At 37.9% G+C, this 25,060-nt stretch overlaps 1 protein-coding gene across 42 annotated transcripts in view; it reads left to right on the top strand.

Moving 5' to 3' along the window:
* The window catches only part of SIPA1L1 (signal induced proliferation associated 1 like 1), a 215,244-nt gene that overhangs the window by 48,684 nt on the left and 141,500 nt on the right, over window positions 1–25,060 (top strand). For 4 of the 42 annotated variants that reach the window (XM_040559409.1, XM_040559411.1, XM_040559421.1 and 1 more), the window contains one exon: window positions 2,510–2,634. The exons of 35 other annotated variants lie outside the window; for them this stretch is intronic. The gene's annotated coding sequence lies outside the window, so the exon portion shown is untranslated. Of the gene's footprint in view, window positions 1–2,509; window positions 2,635–12,775; window positions 12,834–25,060 lie in introns of those variants that run through there. 3 more of the 42 variants (XM_040559417.1, XM_040559430.1, XM_040559420.1) reach the window with 3 other exon arrangements.

Genomic DNA, 25,060 nt, shown 5'->3' with positions numbered 1-25,060 from the left:
TGTATATATTTAAAAAAATTAGAAATAAAAACTTTCCATAAAGCATGCAACTACCTAGATAGAGATGTTATGTTAGTACAGGTTTCATTAATGCAATGATTGTTCAAAAGGCTAGATGCTCCTTGATTTATGAGCATCTATCTGTGCTTGCTTTTAAATACAAAACTTAAGGTAGTGATGCAGCTCTTGTGCAACAACGCATGGACCTTCTCTGTAGTACGGCAGAATCGAAGTTTTAATTGTTTGGAAGAGACTCAGGCAAGCTGGAATGTGCACGCTGTTTCTTCCTGTTGCTGGAGTAAGGAAATAAACTGGTCAGTTCTCTTCTGCTCTAAGACTGACGTTTGACAGCAGCTAAATTGATCCAATCTAAGAGGAAGAGGAAGTACTTGCAGAACACCTTTTCCTTTAGGAATGGACTGTTCCCATGGGTTTGCAATTTGAATGTAACTTCGTATGGCTTAAAGCTGAAGCGTATCTTCATAGTAAATGTGACACTTCAAGTTTTATTTATAGTTGCATATTGAAATAGTATTGTGATTTGACACTGAAGGAAAGTACACAAATTTAGCATATAACGTAATTGCATAATTCATATTTCCGCAGTTGCTTTGGTCTTTTTTGCATGTTAGAAAATTCATGCTTTATTGATGACAAAAAACAATGCTGTGAACATGAAGAAATTCAATTAGAAATAGTTGCTTTTCTGATTAGCCATGATAAAAATCAAGACTTGAGCATGAAATTGAGAGATCTTGTATCTAGATTTTCTTCTTGTCTGTTCATTTCTTGTCCAACATTTTATGTTAAATCAGAACTAAAGTTGCCCTGACCTTTCTGATGTATACTGGTGCTGTCTAATGAAGACAATGTCTGTTCGTAAGGTGTTAAGTGTAAGCTAGGAAAAACCATTGTGAACACTGAGACTCCTAGCTAATTATTGTAGTGATAAGCTTAGGACTGTTTTGATCTTAGTAGTCTAATTTGATTCATTTTTAAAGTGTTGAGTGGCAAAATCTAGTAGATGAAGTGCAGGTACATGGGAGCTTGCTACTAGTCTGGCTAATACAAAGAAAAATGTGGGTGGTTGGAAATGTCTATTGTGCACATTCAATGCAAGGAATGTTAAATGGTTTGAAGGGACCACTAGAGGTCACGTAGTCAGTACCATACTTGAAGCAGGAAGAACTTTTAGGTTAGATGAAGTTGCTCAGGACCCTTTCCAGATGACCACTGACTATTTTTAGGATGGAGCTGGCTCTCTAGGCAGCCTGTCGCAGTGTGTGCCAGGTGTTTCTGTGCTGTCCAGTGAACAAGCTGCTCTGTATTCATTTTGGCCCTTGTTCTCTGTGTGAGTAACAGAGGCTTCTGAATTCTTGGGTCTGGATGAACTGTCTGGCAGGGGTCTCTGTGGTGTTTGTTGTTGGAACCTGGGTTTGGAAGATCTTAGGATCTGCTGTAGTTGCAGAGAAAGTAGCTGGGACACAACATCAAAGTTCATTGCTTTATTCAGCGCTGGAAAGAAAGTTGCAGAAAATATTTTATCTATGAAGCAATGCAAAGATGAAAAGACCTGATGGAGAATTGAGAGAAGTTTAGTTGACTTTTGATTACCTGTGGAATGACTTATCAAGGTTAAGGATTATTTGTGCTTAGCACTTTTCCCACTTCCCCTGAACCACACCTTTCATTCTTATGATCTCATATTGTCCTTACTTTTGATAAGGTGAGATATATGCGATGCTTATGATACGAAAATGTAGGCTACTTGTTTTGTATTATAGTTATCCAGTTTACTATTCTTCTTCCCTTTATTACCTTGACAATTAACACTTGACTATACCTAGAAACTTTCCTGTGTGCTTGGCTCTCCTCTTATTAAGAGTAAAAACGAAGAGTCGTGTCAAAAATCATGTCTAATTATTCACTAAGTAAGAGTTCCTCAACTTTGATCTAAACCTACTTATCTGGAAAGCAGCAGCTTCCTAATACGCAGCTACTCCCAGCGTTTGGTGATCTAGATACTTCTGGAGGGCAGGAGTGCCTATTATTTAATGTAATAAATGTAAAGAAGAAAATCTATTTCTGTCTTGATTTAGTGGTGGCATGTTTTCATTTACATGAGAAATAAAAGTATCTGGTTAGCAACAGTAAGTTGCTAAGTTTGTGTTCCAGGTTGTTGCTCTGACCATCCTTGTAAAAAGCATGAGACCATGGATGTGGAAAACCATCCACAGTCTGGATGTGAACTGGCTTTCTTCTTTGTGTCCCAGCAAAGGTGCTCCACTGAGGCCAATTTCAGTGATGTGCTCCTTTCTTTGAGGGGTACTTTGTGGTTGAATGGGTCCTCTCCATCTCGGATTGTTTGTTGGTTAGAATAAATTGCGGAATCCTTCTAGTACTTGACATGCATCCAACTGTGTGACTTGTCCAAAACTCAGGTTGAGACTGCCCCACCAAAAAGTTGTTCGTAACCTTACGGTGAGCTTCCCATCTGAATCTCTTCAAGGTGCTACATCCCGTACATACACTGCAGCTCTTGCTCCTGTTACTGCTTGCAGCAGAGGGAAGTAGTGAAGTCTGCCCAGCTTCCAGAGCAGTCTAAATGTGACGGTGTCAACTGTAACTGCTGAGGTGAGTTCCAAGGGAAAGGAGGCTGCTAAGCTGGAGAACAATATTTAATTTGGCAGTAAATTTTATGTTGGTATTCCTAGGGAGCTATTAGCCAGTATTATGGGGGGAGGAAATACAGTCCTGGAAACGTGGAGCTTTAAGGCTCAGGTAATAAGGAAGAGCAGATCACCCCCGTGACCAGAGGTGGGTGTCTAGGCCCAGGTTTAAAGCTTAGTTGCAAGATGAAAGGAACTGTCTGCTAGGGACTGAGAGGGTTTCATCATTCCTGTAAATTGCTTCTGGAGCCTGTCTGTAACAGTTGACTGAGCTAAAAGCTCTGAAGGGTTCTGTTTAAAATAAGTATTGCCAAAATGTATCAGTAATCTAGATTTTATAGGTTTGCAGATGCATGTTAAACTTGCAATACTGGGCATTGCGTTCCCATCTGTTGGGATAATTTTGTAAACCTGAGATGTAGACAATTTAAAGAGTTTTGGCTTGTAATTAAATCTTTAAATGTTAATTCATCATGCAGTAGTAAAATGATTGATATGCTTTTTTTTTTTCCATAAAAACAGGATGTCTGTTATTTAAAAATAGTCTTTGTGATCCCCCACCCCCGCCGCTCCCCAGGTGCTTTCTGTCACTGTCTAAATGTGGCAGCTCTTAAATAGCCAATTCTGCCTTCTTCTCAGTGGGGTTCTTGCTGTCAGGCTTCTTGCAGGCTGCCTTGTTAGCGGCAAAAATGCCATTGAAACCACAATGTGTAATTTTTTCTCATTATGAAAATATGCCCTAGTTCCAGGGTGGTTTAGTTTTTAGATTAAAATGCACCTTGCAATGAAGACACTGCATTGAATTTCCTACGTTGGCTTTTTTCGGGCGGGGGAGGGGAGTGGCTTGGACGCATTCAGAAATCTTCAGGTTCTGAAGTGAAAATGAAAGCAACTGCAAATCAGAAGTTTAGGTCTCATGTGAGGGACTGCCCCATAGTACAATGTGTCCCTGTGGCTCATGGAAGCCTATCTTTGTACACTTCTGCATTTCCAAATATTTTGGCTTGTTTTTGTTAAGGAGCAGGTTCTGTATTTGGTCTGCAGATTATTTATTTTGGGCTGAAGTTTGGTAATATTATTTAAACACCTCAAAATTTGGATCTAGGATTGGGCTCTAAGCTGTCCAGCTGCCCTGTTGGCTAGCTGACAATTTTGTGAGCCATCTGGTTCAAACAGCTAAAGCCATATCATGTTTAAGTTCGTCAAGATCAAGACACTTTTTTTTTTTTTTTTTTACTATCTTCTAACCCAGTTTGTTTGTATGCCTTAGAAGCTGGTCTTATTGGAGATCCTTTTGTGCATTAGTTCAGTCACTTCTATGCGTTTTTTAAAATTCTTATTGGTGAAAGGCATACCTTGTTGCCATTTAGTCTGCAGTCTGTTTTTTTTTTTTCCTCCAGGTGTGTGTTCTTATTTAACATTTGTTATGAGGAAGATAACAGTGCAGTAATATAGGTGGGAATAGAGACTGCTTTGGAGGGCTTCTTCAGAGGGATACAGAAATGCACATGGAAGGAAATCTGTAATAGCGCAGTAGAATGACCATAAGAATACCGGTATGAGCAAAGTTAGGTCATGTTTTAGGTTGCTCCTACTGAATAGAGAAGAGCAAGATTTCTCAAAACTGGGGCCGAAATCCAAAGTGATACCAGTGTTAAAAATCATCTGTAGTGTTAATGGAAAGGATCTGAAATTGGTGGAGATTTTAAGCTGGTTTTCTGTACTAACTAGTCTACTGCTTTGGGCACCACAATCCAGATCTGTTGGGTTATTCCCATTACCTGTGTTTTTGTATTTTGTAGTTTGATCATTTGAATTCTTATGTAGATTTATGTATTTTTGATATAAAAGATACTAGAAGGGCCACAGCAGTCATCTTCTGACATGTATTTGCATCTCCATTTTGAAAGGTACCCGTTTTCCTTTTAAAGTGATACTGAAATACTAGTATGCAGGCACTTGATATCTAGCACTTGGGTTCATTTATGGTCAAACACTTGTATTTATTTGTCTGTCTGACCTGTTTGCTTTTTCTCATGAACAGGAAAGGAATTGGAAATGCAAGACAATCTCAAGGAACACGATGATTTCAGTGACTCATTTGTTTAATCTAAAACTTACTGTGAATAGGTTCCACGCTGACTGACAGGGTATGACTTCAATGAAGTTCTGGCTATTTGAAAATCAAGGCCAAAAATGATTAATATGAGATCTGTTTCTCAGTTTCCCTTGTATGTTCCACCTGTGGAATGCACCAGAGGTAACTACCCCAGTGCTGTTAGGAGCACTTGTGCACCACTTCTGCATCTCCCTCTCACTGCTCCAAGATGTTCTCAGGGTGAGGCTATAAAAAGGAATATGGCAATGAGGAATATGAGGACATGTTGCCTCGTTTCTGTCCGACCACAACAATTTTGCTCTTGAATTTCAGATCACAACTGCAACCGTAGGGAGTGTCAGGCTTGAGTGATTTGATGGACACACCCAGGGCGTATGCTAAGAGAGTATCAGGAGTTTTTAACTCCTACTCAGGAAACTTCATTGGTTTATCTTAGAATAGAGGAATATCTCCTAGCTCATCTGTTTTTACCCTTAGCTGCCTGAAAAGGAAACCGCAAAAAATCTTCTAGAATTGCAAAATCTGGAATTACCAATAAAAAAAATACTAGAAGTATTAACTGCAGTGGCACTTAGCTGAATCTTATTTATACAGGGCATCTAGGAGAGAAGATGGGATAAGGGGGAGAGATGCAGTTGTGCTTAGGTGAGACAGAGCAAAGAGTTGTCCTGGTGATCCCGGGGGGTTGCATTAGCCCTTCTTATATCATGCTAGTGGACCTCTACTTACCTCTGAGTGTACACCTGGGACTGGTAGCAGCATGACGGTATCACTGAAAATGAGTTTTTTGTTGATAGAGATAATCATATTCAGGAGGCATGCAAGACAATTTTTTTTCTTAAAGCAACGAAGTATTTTGCTCATTGGGTCTGGTATAGCTCACAGACATCCACTAGAAATTTCTCTGAGCTATACCAGAAGAGGTGTGGGTGGGTAAGTGAAGAGATGTTCCTTGCTACGTTTGTCAGTTAATGGTTGTTATAAAAGGACTCAATTGGCAAAATGGGTTAAAGGTTTCAGCCTCTCGTGAAAAATCTACCTTTCACTAATGTTTGTTTTACAGGGTGGTATTTTTCATGGGCTTCACTGTAAGTTTTTAATTTTCAATTTGTTTACTTATCTTTTTTCCCTGAGCCTCATGTTTATAAATGAAAAGCTAGGCAACATGCCTGAGATGACTTAGAAAAACAAACAACCCCCACATGCACAACCAAAAAGCTTGTCTGTCAGCCTATTTTATTTGGTTAGGACAGTTGAACAACATGAGCCTGAGAAACTTCAAGGTTCTTTTTCGTGTGTCCTGTCCTATCCTGTCCCCGCCCCTGCACCCAAACCAAAACCTAGTTTGGATTTGGTCTGCCTTTACAGCATCTCTATGCATCAGTTGGAACATGCGTAAGGTATCATACTTGAATGCTTTATAGGAGTTGCAAAGGATGGGCATATACTTTTACAAAGCCTTGGACTTGTGACCTGATAGCTAGTTTATCTAACCTAGATGCCCAGGTTGGTATAGTAAAGAACAACCCAACATGCTTCAAAATTTTTCTGGTTTGTAGAACAGCATACAGAGCTATTGAGCTGCAAACATTCAAATCTCTTCCACATGAAAGCGACAGATCTAAGTGAATCTGTAGCTTCTTAACACCAAACACGCCCTTCAAATTCTCCCTTAACTCTTTGAGGTGTAACTATCCACTTCACTGTCCAACAAGTAAATAACAATTTTCTGCTGATTGTTTGCAAGAGATTGCTGTACTCTGAAAATTACACAGTGGGGTATTTGGGACAGGATTCTCCACCAATGCTTTAACCGAAGTAACTGAGAATGGTGTATTGCATTTCTCCTTTAGTATTGCAAATCTGGAGGCAGACTGTGCTGAAGATAAATCTTCAGTCAAAACAGATTTGCATTCCTTGTCTAGGTTTAGCGAAACAAAGAGTATTAAAAAAAACCCTGAAAGGTAGGCTTTATGCTCTTCATCTTGTCTTAAAGATAATGACTTCTGGTAAATTTCCTGATTTGAATACTACTGAATACAGAGTTGGGACTTCCTGGGAATGTTTTTTCTGTATTATATATAGTACATTGCTACTGAGGAATGAGTGATTGTGTATTCAATGGTAGTGATAATGCAGAAACACCATTGCAATACAGTTGCTGATAAGTATCCTTTTTTTATTCGTTGCATGCCCCCGTTCAGGTATTGCTGTGTATGTGAAATAGCTAACTTTGTGTGACTTTCCCTCACCTGCCAATAACTGTTGTAAATTGTGTTAATACAATGTAAGCAATATTGGACAAAAGAGAAAAGTACCTTTTGGTCTCACCTTATGAAATGGTATGTAAAATGGCTATAAAATAACCTAGTTTTTCTTTGAGTGCAGGCAAAATTCCATGAGCAGAGTACCTGGATGTTGTTACCAATTACTAGTATTCTATTAGTTTTTTTTGGTATGTATTATTGCAAATTATCTAGGGCTGACCCAAAACAGAAGTGCTTTCCTTTGATCAAACAGGAAAAATAAATTGTTCTGTTTTAAAATGTTAGTTCCTGAAATTAACAACATCAGGGTGTGTATTCTAGATTTGTAAACAGTGTAGCTAGCTTCAGAAATAATATTCCCACAAGTAAAATTATTTATGAGCATTAAAGGCCTGTTTTTCAATTGGATACTTTAGTAGTAGTTTGTCAAAGGTTAAGTAGCATTATTACTTGTCATAGGTAGGAAATAAACTGAATTAGTTTTGTTGCTGGAAGCCAAAGTTTGAGAACTGTTAACACTTTGTGTTCTGTTCTGGATTTGAGACAGTAGTAGTACCATGAAGCTCAAGTGGCAAGCCTCTCTGGGCCACTGGCTTCCCTAATTGTGAAGGAGGGAGATATTTGTACCTGAAGTTTTTATTTAATTTTAATCTGACATAAGCTGAGTGAGCAGTTCTTCCAGCCACAAAAGCCAAAATCCTGCAACAGCCTTTAAGGTATATTCACATGTGAAAGCTGTGTAATTCTTGTTTTTGTTTGCCTGTGTCAGAAATTCGGTTCAAAGCTTCCTGCTGTATCCTTTTCTGATGAGATCTGCAAATCCAACTCTTTATGAAGGTCAAGTCTTAAAAAACTATAATTGCTTCTTTGGTTGTACCTTTTATGAACGCTTTCTTAAAAGCCAGAGGGCTTATCTATGATTTAGTCTTCACACAAGTAACAAGTATCTGTCCCTATGTACTGTTGCACAACTTGATTCAATTTAACCTGCTTTTTTCTGGCTTGTCCTTTTTTCTCTGAGCTATAAGCATCTCTTAAGGTGACTGCATGTAGCGTGCTATGACTTGGAGGAAAAGAAAAATTAGACACCTTGTTGAAAAGAAAATATTAGAAATACTGTAGTATACAAATATTTCATCTCTAATCTCCACCATTCACCTTAAGACTATATCAGATTATTTCTTGAGCTTGGTTTTCAAGTTTTTTTCCTCTTTTTCTCTATTATATGCATAAGTTGAAGTGTTGCCAAAATCTTGCTTGGCTTTCTGTGCATTATTCCCATCAGTGGATTGGCTGATAATGGGAAGATCAGTGTGTGGTAGGCATAAGTCTTCAGAGGCATTGATGTCTGACTTGTACAACTGTAGGTAATTTTGGTAAACACCTCTGTTTGCCTTGCTGCAGGTGTGCATAGCCAGGTGGAGGTGTCATGCTGTGTAACATAGGATTCTCATTACACTAAGTATATGTAAAGTTGCGGGTAACTTTATTTTTTAACTACTGCTGCTACAGGAGCTCCCTAATTATCTCTGCATTAATGGAAAACAATACTTTGGTTTGTTTTCTCTGTACAAACAAGCTTTGATATATTCTTACCTTATATTGTCAGTTATTGTAATCTTTCTAGACCTGACATCAACCTACGCTGCTTGCTAAGTCAACCAAATCCAGCATTTGCTGCTCTGACTTTATATTTTGTTTTAGGTCTACAATTTTTCTGCTTAGCTTGTGGAGTAAAAGAGATGTGGAAAACCACGATCAGCTAACGTAAAGGCTTTTTGTTTAGAGTTTGGGATTAGTGAAATTATCCATGTGTTGTTCGCTGCACAGCAAAAGGGTGCATTTTGAATAGACATAATCTTTAGATTCCTGATTAAATGCTAGTGACACAATTGGCCTGATGCTGAAAGCATCTTGTGTGATTTCACTTTCTGTTGATATCTAGCCTTTTCCCCTACTGTGACAGTAATGCCTGTATTAATGAACATATTTGAGTGAAATTGATCAGATTGCATGAGAATTCAGATAATTGCATTCTCCTTCTTTCCCCTCTGCGAAAGAGGAAAGAGTCGATACAAGTGAGCTACTGCAGTGTCCTGCAGTGCCTTCCGAAGCCCAGTCATTTATTATTGAATGTTTTTATTTTATTCTGTAGATAAAAAAAAAATAAGGCAGCATTGTGTTTCTTAGTTATATTTTAAGGAACTTGGTGAAACTAGAAATAAGTATGGATTAAAGTCAATGTAATGTAGATTTGGTTATAAAAAAAAAAATATGAAAAAAGACCCTTTATTTATAAATAATTTCTTTGGATATGAGAAACCAGAATAATGCAGAAAAATCTTGCTTTTTTAAGTGGTGAACCGATAGGCGACCAACTCATAGTTTGTATTAAATGAGTGTGACCCAAGCTGGGAGGTGTTTTCACTTCTATAATCAAAGATCTGCAAGCATGGCTGAGCCCCTTCGATACTGCAGTTGTGCCTAGTGCTCTGGAATAGTCAGACTCACATCGTGGTGGGAGTTGCAAGGAGAGGAGTCTTTGGAACACCTGCAAAAGTAGTATGAGAAGTACTGCTTAGGTTTAGCTGCTGATGTCTTCATTTGAGAAAGTAATGTTTCAATTGGCTGCCTTAAGTCTGCAAATGCCAGCTTTCAACCGCTTTCAAGGGAGGTCTTCTGAGATTCAGAAAGTTTTTGTCAAACAGGCTTTTAGCAGTTAGTCTTTGTATTCCTCATTTGAATTCTCTTACATCTATTTCATTAAATATTGATAAATGTAGAAATGTATATAGCGAACAGCAGACTGCAGTTTAAACTACCACATATGAAGAAATCGCTTTTCCTAGGAAAATCAGTATCTAACGCATAGAAACACACCCCATCATTTTGGATAATATACTGCTTCAAATGGTGACTGTGCTAAGAAAAGGACCACATAATCATGTCCTAACTGCTGCTATAGAGACATGAATATCTTCCAGTGGAAGTCCTCATCCCTAAACACCTTTAGGGAAGGATTTTGAGAATAGCTTAGATACTGTAGGTGACTCAGGCAGCAGTGACCATAAGAAGTATAGCCAAGTGCAAATGAGATGTCTAGCGTATCTGAAATGCAAACTAACATCCACCACTTCCAGACTGACAAGCCAGCATCGTGTGCTTGAATATTTTTATATGTGGGTTTAGGAACCTAAGTGCAAGGTATTTGAAAGAAACATCATTGTTCCAGAACCGTAAAATTGGATAATTCACATTCCTAAAAGGTGTATTAAGTGCTTCATCTCCAGCAAGGAATGAGACCGCAGCTGAAGCTACAGCTTCCATATCACTGTGAAGGCCAAACTTCCATTTTGCCTAACAGCATGCCAGAGGATCGCACATGCATCTCTTTGGCAAAGCTTGCAGCGAATTTCCAAAGTTTTCTGGTATTTTCTTGTGCTCTGTGCATGTCATTACTGCTAACTCCCTCAATTTGTTACCATTAAAACAGAGCAAATGCTGTTTCATTCATCGCTGGATATGAAACATTTGGAAACAGGTGTTAAAAGTGTAAACAGTGAGATAGGAAAAGCTTGAAGATATGATGGGCAATATATCTATTTTATATAAACTGTAGTCTTTGCACCTAAAAGAAACCAATTTTTTTCTTTACCACTGGATTTTTTTTAGACTTACACCACAGTGATGAGGCTTTTAATATCTTTAATGCCCTGTTTCTACGTAGATCACTTCTTTAAAGTAGCTTTTTTCCTCTATATGCCTCAAAGTACTCTTTCTATCCAAATTAATTACAGTTCCTGCCTGTCTCCTGGAATCTAGCCAGGTCTGCTGGAATGAGATGCTCTGCACACCAACATTAGAATAAGGGAATGCAAGAGTCTGAAGGGTTTTTGCTGAGATTTGGTACCTGTAATGAAACTTATTCTTTGGGAAGCTCTTTTCCATGTAAGCTATGTTTCCAGGTCATACCATTTGACTGCATCTAGTTAAGAAATACGAGATTTTATTCATTTGCATAGTGTTTGTGGTGTTCTGGTATGTCTCTTGTCCTTCCAAAGCACCAGTAATTCACTTGACTGAACTTGTCATGTTCTCTTTTGGCACACATGACAGTCAAGTATTTTCAAATGTGTTACTTCTCCATTTAAGTAATGTTTCTTGCTGAGGTAAACCCTCGTTTAAGTATACCTGCAGAAATGCTTTCAAATGCTCATTGAACTTTCTTTTATTGCTTTAACTTTGAAATATCAAAACAATGATTTTTTGCCATTTTTTTTCAATTTTGCTTTCTGCGTATCTGATTTTCTACATCTTTTCTTTAGGTACGTAGATGAGGACTGAACTGTATATGTGTCTGTATGTATGTTGATATGTGGAATAAATTTGGGAGTTCTGTTTCCCTGATAAAGTGCATCTGCTGCTTAGGTGGCCTTCCATACTTTTGCTATTGCAGCAGCTATGCTCTTAATAGTTTATAATGCAAGGCCTAAAATTAATATTAATTTGTTTCCCTTTGTAAAGTTAATTAACTCTTAAAGATGTAACTTGCTTTTGATAACTTTGAGACCTAGTGATGTCTTGATACGGTGGCACTGACATCTGACTTAGGTGGAAAATTTCTCTTTTTTCAAGAGCTGTGTATCTTCACACAGGAGCCTGCATGTCACATACCTGTTTGATCTATCTGTTGTTGGTGAAATCAGTAACATTGAATTGTTCAGAAGCGAAGTCATTGACATCATATGTATTCCTTTCCATCACCTCCCCCCCCCCCCCCCCCCCCAAGTACGGTATCAAGTCACTGCATACCATTATTAATTTATGGCCTCTTCAGGGCATAGTTGTCATTTGATAAGATCTGCTTTGGTCCACAGGGAAATTAATGGTATTTCAATCAGTAAGAATTATACCCAATGAGAAGTATGCTAGTTATCCTTGCTAGGTCACAGACAATTAAAAATCCTTAATACTAGTTTGATTTCCCTTGTTTTAAAAACATTAATTTGTTCCCTAGAGCAAAGTATATCAGATACTTACAGTTAGTATGCCTTGTACATGTGACAATTATGCTTATAATCCAAATGAAGTCCCTTTTGGGACAATGTCTAAAGTAGACTCTTAAAACTGGAAACGTAATAAAAATGGAACTGAAAAATACCTTGAGAGTTGCTGAATGTATCACCTCTGTAATTATTTCATGGCTTTCTTTATAAGGTGTTATTTTTCCAAAATTTGTTTTTGGATGTGTACTAATAAAATAATACAACAATGAAGAAAAATATTTTATAATGTTGATTTTTTTAAGGGGAGTTTAACATCTCTCAAAAGTGAGAGTCTTTGCTAACAAAGCTGTCAAATACTTTGTGAATGATCAGCTCAAAGAATAGGAAGTCTCAGTTCACATATTATAGGACTTGGATTTAATATTTAAAAGAAAAAAATACTCAGAAAAAAAATATTTTTACTCTCAAATCTGGTAAGTGTGTACTTAGCCTTTATAACCAGTGCTTCCACCTCCACCTTCTGAAGTTTTGACTAGCAGTATCTGTGTTAGTTGTTTCATGTAGGTCTTAGTCCTTGTCATTTGTGCTAGATGCACTTTTATTAGACTCTGGTTTAATGACTGTGTTGGATGTTTTGTATTAGACCCTGGTGTACGTGGTGGTATGATAGAAGATGATCTTGTTTGAAAACCCAAATTTGATTTCCTTGTTTAGGTGTTGTGGACATAATTCTCAGCAGGAACAGAGGCTTGGGAAAATGACTTCTTGAAATGTAGGTGATTAATATTGAAGTTATCTGTGCAATTTTAATCCAGCATGAATTGACTCAGTTACTGCATAAAATTGTGGCGTTGTACTCCCCTGCACTTTCCCATCTAACTTTCTGCTTGCAGAGGCATTCTAGTAGCTATTCAGTGAACTGGCTGGAAATTGCTTTTCGTGGATGCTAACTTGCCAAAGAAATTTCAGCCTCCAGTTGCCTTGGCTCCCTTGATCTGGTTCACCACATCACCAACTGACTCTTGGTGCCAGCACATGAAAGGGTTGAGAGAGTGGGAAAAGACAGGACTGCTTTCCTCTGCAACTCGCACTTGCTCCAGACTGTAAAGTATGCATGGAATTACGCTGGAACAGACAGTTGAACCCTGAAGGCCAAAGCTAGGGTTTTGTGTGTCACTTGGATGTACATTTCCAAGTGCTTTTTCAGACAAAGTGTATCCTTTAAGGCTTTCAGGTCTTTTTCTTTATTTTTTTAAGATGGTCCTATTTCAGTAGTGAGTAATTGGAGAGCTAGATGAGATCTTGTTAAAATACAGTGAAACAAAATAGAGTTGGAATCCCTAATAATGACTATTAACTTGCATTTATATAAGTGTATAGTGCTGAGCTGTGGGGTGTCTGCCATTGGGGTGCTTGCAGAGGCTGAGCTATACCTGGTGAGCCCTTTGACACTTGACTTGTCAACCTCATTCTTTCTTTAAAATGCTGTAATTGTTCTTGTTTCACAGAAGTGTATGAAGAGGAATGCTTGGAGACTCCAATAAGGAAGTTATATGTAGAATATAGATGAGTCCTGGACTTTAATGTTGAGCAATGCCTTCCATAACCCATGCAAAACTAATATGCTATTATGTCTTTCTTTTTCTTCCTGTGGTTAGAGTAGTAAAGCTTATGCGAGTCTGACTGTGACCCAGTTAATGAGTGTACCAAACTTTCACCTTCTGTCTTGAAAGGAAAAAGAATAATTAATCAAAATCACAATATGAAGACAACCAGTAATCAGTAAATATTTAATTTTTCAAACCCGCAAATCATTGGAGATTGTTTACTCCCAGAGTGTTGTTGAGATTTACTCAGAATTAAAATAAAGTTAAATACAGTTTTTACTTATTTTTCTCTTGTATTTTGGGAACTTAGACACAGAATTAAGAAGGCAAATTCTCAAATGTGAGTGCAGGGTCAGTAAGTATTTTCTATGTATTTTCTGATAGCATTATCTGAATGCAGTACAAGTTCTGAACTTTTACTGCTAAAAGGCGTTGTCATGTGTTCTTATTAAGGCACCAGCATCTCTAACCTATGAAGATTGGTTGATAAACATCCTTTATTATTGTAAACATCCTCTTGACCATCTGCCAGCTAAGGCCAGAGAGGAAGGTGGAGGAAGGTAGAACCTTTTACTTGAGAGCTTGTTTTAAGGCCTATACCCCGTCATGTATGTATTTTATTGAGAAACAGATGGTTTGTGAAATCAGCTTAAAAAATATAACAGAAAAAAAAATCCCGTTGTGACTTCTGCAGCATGGTATTTGTGCTGTGAATATAACCACGTTAAAAATGTTAACAACTATAGTTAAAGGTAAACTGCTTGAAAACCTTAAGTTTTTTTTTCCAATTTAAGATCATACTCATAAACTTTCTGAAGTCCACAAAAAAAATCTGAAAAAAGAGTAGGCTTCAGACAGTAATTTCAAGTAAGACGTTTTGCTGTTCTCCTGCTTCTTCCCCTTTCATTCCAGATGATTCCAGTCATTCCACACAGTGGTTGGTAAATTAGTGAATATGAATCATAATTTGAATTGGTGGAAAATTAAGTGTAAACACAGCATGCACGTTTATAGACAGTTTCTAAGAGTAGTGTTCTTGTAATATTCTCTTAATATCTGTGTGTATTTTGTGTTCATTATTACACTGCCAAATTAGCACAGTATTTGTTAGGCTTTGCTGACCTGAGCACAGCCTGTGGTGTGCTCAGGTGGTGATGGTGCCTAGGCCTCATGGGTGCCTCTGGCGCTGCCTTCTGTCTTCAGCAGAAAGGAAAGGTTTCAAGATGGGCTGTGTTCAGGACTTGTGTTTGGTGTTGGCATCGCTCATCCGAAGGGCTTTGTTGTTGTTAAGTTACCTTTATTTTGGAGGGGTGTTTTGGATTAGTGATACTGACATTCATTGTTTACCTCTGATGTTCTTAGTTAGAGCTATGGCTTCGTCCTGAAGCGATCATTTCATAAAGGCACTAATAGTTTTCCTATAATGACCATGCCTGGTCAGTTAAGATTTGATTGGTGAGGTGTTGAGATTTATTTTCCATAACTCGTGCAACCAAGAGCGAAGTGACATGTGTGACCGAACACACGGCCTGTAGGGCCGCGCTCCCCTGGCTGCATCCTGTGGGGCTGTGTTGGGTGCAGGCGAACACTGTCCTTCTGAGGTGTGCGCTGCCAGCAGTTGGGTTTCAGGGCAGGCTTCAGGTGATAGGAGGGGTTTTCGTGTGCTGAGTGTAGATATGAGGAAATGAGCCCTTCCTTGTGCCTCTGTGTGCTTTGTGCTGGTTTGCTCCATGGGCTCTCCCCCGAACAGGGCAGTGCTGGTTTTTTTCGCACTTCTGCTCTGTGTGTGACTGTGGTGGTTGAGATGCTGCTGATGCTAAACCCTTTTAGGTCAGTATCTTCCAAAGTAAGTGGTACCCTCAGAAATGTAGTAGACATGTATCTTTAGACTTGGAGCTGTTCTCTTGGCAAGAAAAGACCTTTCAGTTTATTCACCAAATCAAAGCTACAATTAGCAATTATTCCATACCCAAAGACTGAGGTGATATGTGGGATGATGGATTTTTTTTTCTGAGTTTCAAACACCCTTCAATGGAACATGCCAATAATGCTCAGTATGTTTGAAACTGGGCAGCAAATTATACTTGTATGTAATTGCTAGATAATTCTTTGTTACTGACCTTTCTAAAAACTAGTGTAATCAGAGCAGTTTTGCATACGAATTATGAGATGATTTGCCACAGGTCAGGGTATGATCCCTTAACAGAGCACGCCAGTCTAGACTTGCTTGTCTCCCATCTCTGGGACACAAGGACTGTGACGGCTTGTCTTCGACTCCCGTTACATCAGTCGTTCTAAAAAGGGAAACTGCAATATGTGGTAACTAGATCTGTGGTGTTTCTTTCAAATGCTTCTGATGAATCTCTTGGAATAAGTAAAGCTATAGTGGAACCTAACTTCAGAGTGTATTGATGGGTTTCAAGCTTGCTTGTACCTGATAAAATTAATTTTTTATTTTTTTCACCTCAAAAACAATGAATAGTTGTTTGAGGTAACTAATAAAGCCCCTGGGATGAGATTTTTCATTTGGGTGTCTCATAGCTCCAGCCCTCTCTTTTGGCAGTTATCATTTCAGCAATATTAAACTGGATCTGCATTTTCCTATCAAAATTGAGCATTTTCCCCTGGGAAGCTCAAGGTGTGGTGGTGTGGCCACGCCAGCCTGGCACAAGCCCATGCAGCCCCTGGAAGGGCGCATCTTGCTTCTGTCCTCTCGCTCACTGGCATGCTGCTCCTTCCTACGTCCTCTGCCTCCAGATGATGCCTTGTGCAGAGCTGGGAGTTGATCCTGCTGAAAGCCAGCAATGCAAAGACATGCAAAGGCAAGTGCTCCCACAGCAGCACGCACATGCTTTATAATGGGCTTGAGTGATCCTGTGCAGCCTTAATAGGATGTTTCCAAAATTAGCTGCCACTTATGGTATGTCTGGTTTTTTATAAACAGACTTTGTTAAAGTTCTGCTTGTACCCCAAGTTCCTGCTCTAAATTGTTTGAATTCCATGTGATTCATTACTAATGTTTTCTTCCCCATGCTTTTCCTAATCCCAGCTGAAGATAACCATTGTGCAGTTGCAGTGGCACTGTCATGTTGTTACAATTGGACAAAATCCTTTAAGACCTGTCTTAGGCTCTTCAAGGGCCTTGTCTATGGAAATTAAGGATTGCATAATAATCCTATAGTTTTTCAAAATAGGCGTCCAAACATATGGAAAGAAAATCTGCTGTTAGTTAATTCAAATGACCACAATAAAACTGAGAATGTCTTTTCTGTGAAGTATTTTCCTATTTCTGAAACAGGTTGAAGCTCTGTGTGTTCTCAAGACAATGTGTTTTAAAGCTAGTGTTAAAATGATTTAAGAATTTTAAATAAAACTTGCTGGTTTTCACAGCAGGTACACAGGTAAGCTTTTGTAGATAGGAATAATATGGACAGTATTTCAGAATAATTACTTGTCACCAGGATTGTTTGTGTTCAGTGTAAGAGAATAACCAATTTTTTTTAAAGATGTACCTATGTCTATATCTAGATATTCAAAGATGACATGTCATGTGGAGTCCATAACTTCTACCTAATAGCATTCCTTTCTAGCTCTTGCTATGCAAAATTTTGGCTGCATGATATGAATGGAGAAATATTTCTATGAAAAACTGAACAGCAATGTGTTAATTTTTTCTCAAGATTGATAGCCTTTTTTTTTTTTTTTACATTCAACTAGAGGAATGTAAACCTTTGCTGACATGTTTATTTAAATGAATCACTGGAACAGGTTCTTCTCAAGGCTTTTATTTAGAAGAGAAGTCATGTTCTGCCCCAGAAGGGTATGGGGAAGCAGATGAAGAATTGATTTGTTCCTGTGTATTCTTGACTCTGATAGAAAATAACTCAAATGGATTAGAGACAAAGATGTAATTTGGATTGTTAAATTGCTTAAAAAGAAGTGCTGTTTTTTTTAATGGCTACAGTTTTTGTGCATCTGTTACTGATTCTCCTTATACATTTGAACTTTTTAGCCTGGCATGAGATTAGAGAATTTTACCTAAAGGAAATCTCTAGTTTACAGAGTTCACTTGATTCAGAAATGGAGATACATAGGGTGCAAAGGAAGAGTGATTCTCCTGTTACTGCAGTGGGGATGAGCTGCTGAGAGCACTTTGCTCCCTTCTGGTGGGCCACTGCTGCAGGCAGGGGTGGCCAGCATCTGTCAAGGTAGAATATGGCTTGGAGAGGCCAGATGATGGTGGATTCTTCTTTGTCAGTATTATACCTCTCTGTGCCCACATCAATTTTAGTATTCTGTGCTGTAACGGCTGCATTTTTTGGAACTGCTATTTGGCTACTTTTGCTTGGTGCTGCATGTTTGCAGTTACTAAACTTTGTGACTGTTTTCTTGGAAGAGTGTTTTTATAAAGTAAACTAAGTTTTCTTTAAACAAGCAAAGAGTTTATTTTTATTAGTTATGTTATCTTCTTATATGCTGCAGCTTTATATTGAGTCATTTTTTTTAGCTCTTGTGCTTGTAGGTTGTTTTTTTTCCTTTTAGTTCCCCAGTACTAATGAAGAGAGTACTTACTGAAGTGTAGAATCTCAATTGGTGGCAACATGGGAATATTTCACATGCTTCATTAAGATTGGATAACCTTGCTGTTTTGTTGGTACTTTATTTTTCTTCATAATTTATTTTCCCATATTAACTATTTCCTTATCTCAATTTCTTTCCTAGAATTGCAGTTTCTTTAGAAACAAGGGTGTCTATATCTTGGTATCCTTGTTAAAAATCATGAAGTAGTGTATCTGTCCTTCTTTCCTTGTATTCAAGAGTGTTAGTTGTAAAGTGTTTTAAGAGCAGCATTTGTAGATAAATACACTATTTTAGCCCTAGGTTTGGACCAGATTTTTGGCTATACGTGGTCAGTCTGGGCATAAATGGTTCTGTAATAGTGAGCCACCTTAAGAATAGTATTTGAATAATTATGTAGTGCATTGAAGGGAACTGGGTAATTTTTCTAGCCTTGTGTTCAACAGTTGAAGCTGGGAATAGACTTTCATGAATCCTTAATAGTTAGCTGCATTAATAGTCTCTGGATTCATGAAGTACTTTCTTACATTTCTCTTTTGGTTTGGGTTTATTAAAAGTAATATGTTCAGAGTGTTCTGTAACTCTTCCCTGTCTTCCCACGCATAAATGAGCACAGAGTTCTCAAAATGTTACATCTCATTTTATTAGTGAAACTCCTGCAACCTTGGGATGGACAAGAATTGAGACAGGTTCCAAAAGTTGTCTGTTCAGATAAAAATCTAGCATGGAAGAGTCTGCTGCTGTTCACGGCTTGGCATGCAGTTTGAGAGAAATTATATTAGCATTGCATTTTCTTTATTGTGAGTAATTTTGCTAATATTCTTGGGAATGTGAAAGTAGCTGGTTCTGCTGCAACTCAAATATTTTCTCATTTGGAAATGAATATAAAATCTAGCTTGGTTTTCCTTCACCCTCTCCTCAGATGTACCAAATTACTGTGTGTTTTAGGTTCGGGCTCTTCATGGAAATTAATCATTTGACCCCTGTGAAGTAAATATTATCTTCATTAATGGGAAAATTGCAGATCTGACAAGTAAAATTATTTGTTTGAATTATGCAGAGCTCTGAGATGTGGTTGCATTGATAGAATGTCTGTTTTCAATAACTTCTTCACAAAACTTAATGTAAGCTATAATAATGTTGTCTAAGCAGGCCTACAAATGCTTTTATGTTTTCTGAACTACATATATGACCAAGAGCATAACTGCGAAATATTGTTTACAGAACAGTTTATCTTGAAATGCAGATAAAAGAGCTATCTGCTGAGAGAAGTACGAAATAGTTTGTAATTTTCCTGAGGAAAACAGGACAGAAAAGAACTTTATTTGATTTCATCTTAACCTGGCAAAGAGCTTGAAGGCCCTTAACTGGACAGAGAAAACCCCCCAGTAATTGAAATTGCCAAGTCTGCAGAGCAATTCAAAAGGGTATGAAAACATACAGTACCGGTGAGTTAGGAAATAACAGTTGATAAATCTTCATGAAATATGTGTGAAAGATGGCTCCCTGTTGAAAATGGAAGCCTTGGGTGTGGCAGGAGAGAATATCTTGATTCTTGTTTTTTTTTTTTGTCTCTTTCAGTGGGATATAAATAGTGTATTCTGCTTTATCACAAAAAAGGTGTGAATGAGTTTTCTTTCATGGAAGGCTTGTAATAGGGTAGAGAAGTTTGGTTACATACGCAGGAAACTTTCTAGCTAAAAAAACTGACTTTATAGCCTAATTTTGAATGAAGGGTAGAAAGAGATATGGTTTATGGAGTGTGACAATTAGAGGTTAAGATTTTCAGTTTGAAATATGTCAATGCTTTTGAAGACTGAATAAATTTTTCTCAATGAAATGGACTGCTTCATATCCTTTTGGATATTTTGAAATAATAGCGAGGTAGTTAATGTTTGTTTCACTGAATGTTATGGGCACTTTACATCTAACCAGCTTTTATTGTGAAGCTTGCTCTTGTAGCAGATACATGGTATGCACTCCCGGAGTGCTATGAAGGGGTCTAGAGCCTTATAGGAATGCTGCTCACAGAACACATACATACAGTTAAAATCTAATGAAATCTGTTCTATGATATTAGAATCACAGAATGGTTTGGGTTGGAAGGGACCTTAAAGATCATCTAATTCCAACCCTCTGCCATTGGCATGAACACCTCCCACTAGACCAGGTTCCGCTATGCTTGGTTTAAACTCCTTTTTGTGGTAAAGGGTACAATAACAGAATTTCTGCAATTTGCCAGGGTGTTGTGAAGGACAGGGGAAATCTAATTCTGTGTTTTGGTTGTCAAAAGATGTCACTACATCTCAGCGGAAGCAGCACAGCAGTTATCAGTACACTGATGCCATTCAGCAAAGATGCTTCAAAGCTTTGGATTTGTTCACTGTTAGGCAGCTCTCTGCATTCTTGTTTTGGGTGTTTAATTTGCATAGCTAATGTATTGTTCCTTGAAGTATGTATACAGTTAGTTTGTCACAGTGCTGATAAGAGCCCTCATAAATAGAGAAGCTGTTCTGGTCCTTTGCCATAGGTGTTAAAAGTTGGAAGACTCATATTTCTAATTGCTAATTGGCTGCTGAGTCACTTTGAGGAGATCCTGTTCTTTCTCTTGCCTTGGTTTCCCTTTTTTTTTTTGTATTTGGTTTAAGGATATTTACCTTGTCTGCAAAGCACTTTGAATACTTATCAGTGGGAAGCTTCCTAACAGTGGCATATTTTCTGTTGTGCTTCCTCTGTTTTCATTGACCAAGCTTTAAAACTCCAAAAGTGGAATTACAGAAGTCAGTTGAGATGCCAGCTCAGTTTTTCTTTTCTTTTAATGGCAGTTAGATGGCCTCAAATCACACGTGAAAGAAGAAAACAAATGAACAAAAAGAACCCCAACAAAATAGAAAAGGAGTGAGCTTTCAAATTATGAACTTGCAGATTATTTGCTGAATTTGCCCTTTATCCTTGTTCCTCCAATATTTTCTCCAACAGATATTATTGGCGCTTTGCTTGACAGCGGTAACTCCTGATACAGTGGAAAATTTTGTGCTTTTCTTACAGTTTAGCTGTGACGGGCTGAAAAACAAACAATAGGACAATATTTTTTTCAGATATAAACTAACTTGTAAAGAGGGAATATTGGACAGCAAAAAAAAGAAAGGTGACTACTTCATTTAAAAAGTAAATGAGTAAGTGAACTCTGTTTGCATTTACTGTTGTTTTTCTCCATTTCAAACTTAACTACTTGCTTTTCTTACTTTAGAATGCTTCCTGTTGTCATTAATAACGCCAGAGGTCACTTTTCCGTGATTGTGTTCTGTGAATTCCTTGATGTTCTATTTCAGTTGGTTCAGCCCTGGGCAAAAGTATTAGCTCATAGGTGAGAAGCTCTTCAAGTCAGCAGTATCTTCTTGGGACAGGTATTTTATTTGTAGGATGTGCAGTTTTATTCAAGGTAAATGAAGTGCCATTTATACACTACTACAGTCATGCTGTGTGGCTAGAAAAACTGGCCTCTCAAAGTGTGTAAGTCACGGTGATTGTGCATAATCAGGAGAGGTTATGGCTTACAGCACTAAAATGATGTTGTGAACATGAGAAGCCTTTTCAAGTATGATGAAATTAAAGGAAACTTATTCTATGACCCCTTTTGAGGAAAAAATGTTAAGAATTACAGTAACTGACTTATGTTGACACGGCAGCAAAGTAGTTAATGAATTAAATGCAATGTTACTAATTTTGATTGATAGTGTATAATTATGATGTCAAAGGTATTTGAATTCATATTAGACTGTAAATCTCTATTGGACTTCATTCTTCCCTTGGTGAAAGGAAAAAAACACACAACGAGAACCTAAAACTACCCCCCCCATATACACCTGAGATGAATCATTTAAAAATTGAAGCATGATTCAGTTTCCAATCTTTTTCTGTACTGCTATTTTACAAAAAGTAAATGAGATGGTAAAAAGGTTTCACTAGTTCAGCTTTCCTCCTGGTTGGCAGTATCGCACTGAGAAATTCCTTAAGTTCTTAGCGTCTGAGAAGCGAGAGGTAAATATCTTCTCTGAATTTTGATGTTATTGGCAGCAGTGAATCCTCTGACAGCCCTCCATGCTCTTAGGGCTTTTTTCATTCTTAATAGGCTTGGTCTCATTGGAGATCTTAGCACCCGAAGGCAAAAGGCAGCCTTCCACATTACCTTGAGCTGTTCTGAAGAATGCAAAGAGGAACTAAAATATCGTTTTACTTAAAAATGACATTTATGGAAGAATACAGGAGATCAGATTATTCTGGCAGTAGCTCTCATAGCAAATGTTCTTTAGCTTGACAAGCTAAGCATGAAGGGATACGCTTTATTAGGATGCAAATTCTGTGTATGTGATTGATTTGTTGTGTAATATTTTCATGCATTATTTGGTTTATCAGAATCGTACATGTATTACTATATAAAGAGGCTTTACTAAAGTCTCAGAAATAGTATTTCATTATTCATGAGGATGAAAGTCAAGGTGGCTGTAATTTCAAAGTTTAATAGGAGTCTATATATCTCCTTTTACAATAGATGACTCCGGTTTTCCTAAAACAAGGGGTTTTGCTTCTTGCTGCTTTGTACATCCCTTTATTTTTGTCTTTGTTCCTATGTTGCCTTATTTCTTCTCTTTGCTGTTTCATAGTCACTGTTTCAGATCCTGTTTTCCTGAGGTGGTAATGCTGACAAATTTTACACTGCCCTTTGATACTTCATCCCTGTCTACCTTCCTTTGCCCCAAGAATTTGTGCCTCAGTGACCTCCAGGAGCAACTGTCTTGTGTTTCAAGAGTAATTTAAAGAGTTTAACTATGACTTCTAAGCTTATGCGTGCCAAGTATGTTTGTGTAAGTCAACTGGCTTTGTGCTTTCTAAGATGCTGAATTTACCCGTCTTTCTGATCTGTACGAGTAATAGCCATTAGTGCTTAACAATCACATAGTTGAAAAAGGTGTATAAAAGTGGAATTTACTTTGTAGTAATGTTATTTATCAGTTCTTGACATTCAGCATATTTAGTTGCAACATATGTTTGGCTGGAGATGAAACTTTGAGCACTGTAAAAGCTTTAGTTGGAGGTGGCCTTTCAGGAACACTGCTGTGTAGGCTTTTCTCTGTTGTGGTACTGTGGGTGCAGCAATTCAGTCATCTGCTAGCTACAGGGCTTTCAGAATACCAGCCTGAGCATCCAAGGCAATTGGGTGCTGAACTCCTGTCTCCTTTGACTGGAATCCTCACGCTGGGTTGCAAGCTGGTATCCAAAGCCATGGGAGCAACATGCAATGCATCATCTTATTTTTACTGAAGTCTGTTGGTGAAACTTGTCCCAGCTGTCTTCGTTCCTGTGATAGTAATTACAGTAATAATCAGCTAACATGCTAATGTCAACAGCCTTTTGTTTTTATTATGAAGAGAGAGACAGACCTATTAAAAATATTTTCATAGCTGTATGATGACACAAGAGCACTGTGTGTAGAGTTCTTTGTTTAGAAATTATAATGCATAGGTGTTGCTTTCCTAAAGAAAAAGGGGGAGGATGTTTTCCACTGATGCTTGTTCCTTCTTTCTTTTGAAAATCTGGATTAGGTAACAGGCCTTTTGGGATCTCCTATTAAATTTTCTTGTGAGATGAATCAACTTGGAGGCTGCTGAGGCTATGGAGGAAAATATTTTTTAAAATGTTTTTGAGAAACATCTGAACTTCTTGCAGCTGTTTTTCAGAAGTTCTGAATACTGTTTGATTCTGCTGAGAAAAATTCTACTTATTCTTAGCGTTTCTAGAAATTAATTTTTTTGTATCAGCTGAAGCATTCTTCCCCCCCCGCCCTTTTTTGAAAAGGCTTTGGATGTAATTTCAATACATCCTTATGTTATTAATTATGTAAGGCTTCTAGAGCTTTGAACTGTTATTCTGCAGGTGACTTGCTGCTCTGAGAATAGCTGTTGTGGGATGCAGCAGAAAGGTGGGGGAAGCGAAGCAGTCCTTGTTTGAGATGCAGGATGCTGGAATCAGGGAGATGAGTCTGCAAGGATTCCTCATTGCTTGTAGTGCTGGATATTGACATCTGGAAAGTAGAAAACAATCTTTCGAATGCTCTACAAGTAACACATTTTAATTCTTTCAAGGGTGATGTAAGAAAATAGCCTTTTTCAGTAGAACCAAGTTCTTTCTTCCCTCCCCCCTTATGTACGCCTACACCAATGTTTTTTCAGCTCTGCAAGTGTGTTTTTTCTCACTCTCTCTGGTGTGTAGGCGGCCTTCCCCATCACAATTGAGCTTCGCAGGCAATCTTTTTTTTTTTAGAAAAAAAAAATCGTCTTTACACAGCAGGTCTATAATTTAACACCAAAGAAAATGGAGAGCTCTAGTTTAGAATTATGATGCATCTCAGTAATGGCTGAATGGGTGAAGAATTTCACCTTAAAGAAAATAAGGAGAATTTTTCTTCACCAGAAGACCACCTGTGGAAATGTATTCACCTGCTGCCCAAATGACTTGCCAAAATGTCAGTAGTGCAGTTGCAGGCTGATAGATTTTAAACCTTTTACTCGCTTCATTAGACTGAGTTGAAAATGAGCTTTTCTATACCCAAATTAGAATGTGATTCTACTTGAGAGATGGGCTGAATTTGTTGATAATGTCAAAGTTTAAATGTAATTCTTCCTGGAATGTTATTGTTAAAATGTATTTAGTTTATAATTATGATTTTAGGCTATAATTACTTTAGCGAGCTCTGATAGTGCTGTCTGGCTCATTTTAAAGAGGTTTGGTTAATACTAATTTTCTCACCACCAAG

The sequence above is a fragment of the Cygnus olor genome, chromosome 5 (genome assembly GCF_009769625.2).
Source record: "Cygnus olor isolate bCygOlo1 chromosome 5, bCygOlo1.pri.v2, whole genome shotgun sequence".
NCBI lineage: Eukaryota > Metazoa > Chordata > Aves > Anseriformes > Anatidae > Cygnus > Cygnus olor.
Note: the sequence above shows the minus strand (reverse complement) of the source record. Positions and strands in the feature narration are given on the sequence as shown.